Consider the following 2,955-nt stretch of genomic DNA (forward strand, 5'->3'; position numbering starts at 1 on the left):
AGTTTTCTCAGGTCAAAGAACATGACTAATATCAATAATATGAAAAGGTCATTAGGCATCAGGGGAAAGTAACTGGTTTCTTTTAAATTATGAACTTGCCTGTGCATGCTGCCTTTGTTCTGCAGATGAAGCCACTCTGGAACTTCTCTTTAATCGAGCGGAACATGACAACAAAGTCCAGTGGCTGGAAATTAAACGTTCTGCAAGTTCAGAGTGGATATGCAATAGAATAAGCAGAAATTAAAGACTTGATATTGAAATTCCTTGGTGAGTGAATTCTCATGATGTGTGTTAAGCAGAAGGTCAGATTAGGTGTTCATCAGGGATCCAGGTTTTCCATTTCCTATGGAAAAATGGAGAAAACAGTGGATTTTTACCTTTTCCCAGAAGCAAATGAGGATTTCTCACTTTGCAACTGCAAAATCTGCAGGTTTGTCTGGTAAAGAGCTCTCTGCAGGCTGGCAGAGTTCCAGCCTGCAAGGGGCTGGGGGGGAGCGGAAGGAGGGCGGTCAGGCAGGGAGTGCTATGTGCATGTATATGCACATGGCCCCAGGCAGCCTGGAGAGCAGCTCCTGTAGGTAAGTGGGGGATTGAGGCTCCCATAGAGAGGGAGGGAGTTGGGCAGGGCTGAGGCTGGGGATGCTACTCAGCTGGGCAACACATGGGGCTTGGGGCCCAGGACCACAATGCGTGGCTGCAGGGCTCTAGTGGGGAGCGGGATGGGGTTGCAGGTGGCTCATCCAGGAGGTGGGACTGGCTCCCTGCTACTGCGTGGACTCCAGAAGGTAGGGGGGACCTGTACCCCCCAGATCTGTGCGTGGGGTGGGGGCAGGCATGGGCTGCCCACTGCAGGCTCGGGCTCCTGCCCTGCTGCCCTCCCCCAGAGCCTCCTCAACCCAGTGGGTGCGACTCGGTGCTGCAGGGCAGAGTGGAGCTGTGCAGGAAAGGTGCTTGCTGCTGTGAGCTCTGTCCTGCCTTGGCGATGCTTAACCCTGCATGCACAGCAGCAATGAGGGGCACAACCCCACACCACCATCCCTGTTGCTGCTGCGCACGCAGCAGATGCATTGCCAGGGCAGTGTGGAGCTCGCAGTGGCAAGCAGCTTTCCTGCATGGACCCACTGTGCCCTGCAGTGCTGGGTCACACCTGCCAGCCTGTGGAGGGCAGCAGGGTGGGAGAACAAGTGGTCGGCACGCACCAGCCCCACACACATGCTCTGGTCTGCCCCGCACCCCAGAGCAACAGCCTGAATTGCAGCCTGTTTCCAAGTAGTTTGTGCTGTGGTGGCAGTGATATAGGTGCAAGGAGGTAACACTCATCTCTGATAATTGGCAGTTTTGTCAAGGGGAACTGGCATAAGCAGGTGGTGTGGAGGAATAGAGGATAGTGCTCTTAAATATTAGTGAGGGAGGATATTCATTTTTATAAGGTGAGCCTGGCCCTCTTCCTTGGATCTCTCAAGTGTAGTTTAACAACGCTTGCAGTGGTGGGACATTGACAGTGTCCTTGTCCACCCTGCCTTACTTGTGACAGGTTAGGGTGTTCTTGGTCTTTCTGAGAAATGTGCCTTGCAACTGTGTGACAGGGCTTTTCCCAGAAAGGCTAGACAAGGACTTGTATGGGATGGTGTGGGGAGGGATGATCCTGCCTTGAGCAGGGGATTGCACTAGATGATCTCCTGAAGTAGCTGGAAATAGTGTCCCTTCCAGACCTACTTTTCTATGATTCTGTGAAAGCACAAAGCCTGCTTAGGAGCAGTTAATAAATTAGAAGCTACTGAAACCTCTTTTGACTATCTTAGGCCATTTGTACATGCCACAGAATTGGCTTTAAAGCGGCTTACTGCCCTTTTGCACTGCTTTAATGGTGGAACTGTTTGCATGTGTCGGTGGCGTAATGCGGTTTAATGGCAGGCTGTTTGCATGCGTCAGCACGTAAATGACTTTGGGATGCAGCAAAATAAAACATCTCTGAGGTGTTTTAGTTTGCCGCAGAGGGAAGTACCAGGCCTCGTGCATCTTGGGGGCTGTGCAGGCAGCCTGTGCAGGCAGCCTGGCAGCAGCCTATGCAGGCAAGCTCCACTGGAGGAAAACAAAAAAAAGCAGTGAGCCTGATCTTTTTTTTTTTCTCCCCCTGGAGCCTTCCTGCCTGCCTGTGCTGCATGGGGGCCTGGTGCTTCCCTCCACAGCTGCAGTGCCCTCTAGGACCACTTGCGGGAGGGTGCTGCCTGGGGGGGAACTGCTGCTGCCATGGAAGGAAGCACCAGTTCCCTTCCCACACGCAGCTCAGGGACCGCCTGGCCTGCCAGCAGCTCCCCCTCCTCTCCCTGCCACCAGAGAGGCAGGTAAGGGTCGGGTCCCTTGTGTACATGCCACGGGGGTTTACTTCACCCTAAATTGAAGTGGTGTTTTTAAAGACCCACCTCTTCAATTTAGGTAGAATTAAACCGAAGTAAACCCCCGTGGTGTGTACAAATGCCCCTGCTGAAGCCAAGAACAAGCCAGGTCAGGGCTTCATCTTCAGAATGGAGGTGGTGGGAAAGGTTAGCTATATAGGCAAATATGACCTGAAGGTGGTCTTCCTAGGCCAAGGGGTTGTTTTATTTTGTTTTTGAATTTTCTGAAAATCATGCCTGCCTGATACTTCAGAACTTAGCATTTTTGCATGCAAGTGGTAGGGGTAGCCACTGGGGGAAGGAAAAGGAGGGCTCATGAAATAGCCTCATTTTCATTATGGTAAATTTGTAAAGTACCAACACAGTTAATGAGTCTATGTTTTTCACTTGAAAAGATGTATTGGGAAGGACTCATTTCCAGTCTCTTATTGAGTGTAAACATTGTAATTCAGATTTCCATTCAAGAAAGTGCAGTACTATCTCAACATGGTAATATGCAGATGGGGCAGAGGAATTTTAAACAACTAATATGCACCCATGCAAAGGGAACTGAAGTGCA

The 2,955-nt window shown here is 50.9% G+C and overlaps 1 protein-coding gene across 1 annotated transcript in view; it reads left to right on the top strand.

Annotated features, from left to right (window-relative positions):
* LOC102377714 (cytosolic phospholipase A2 beta-like) overlaps positions 1–2,955 on the top strand; it is a 49,276-nt gene that overhangs the window by 36,971 nt on the left and 9,350 nt on the right. The gene's annotated exons all lie outside the window — the stretch shown is intronic.

This window comes from Alligator sinensis, unplaced genomic scaffold, assembly GCF_000455745.1.
Source record: "Alligator sinensis unplaced genomic scaffold, ASM45574v1 scaffold1849_1, whole genome shotgun sequence".
NCBI classification, from domain to species: domain Eukaryota; kingdom Metazoa; phylum Chordata; order Crocodylia; family Alligatoridae; genus Alligator; species Alligator sinensis.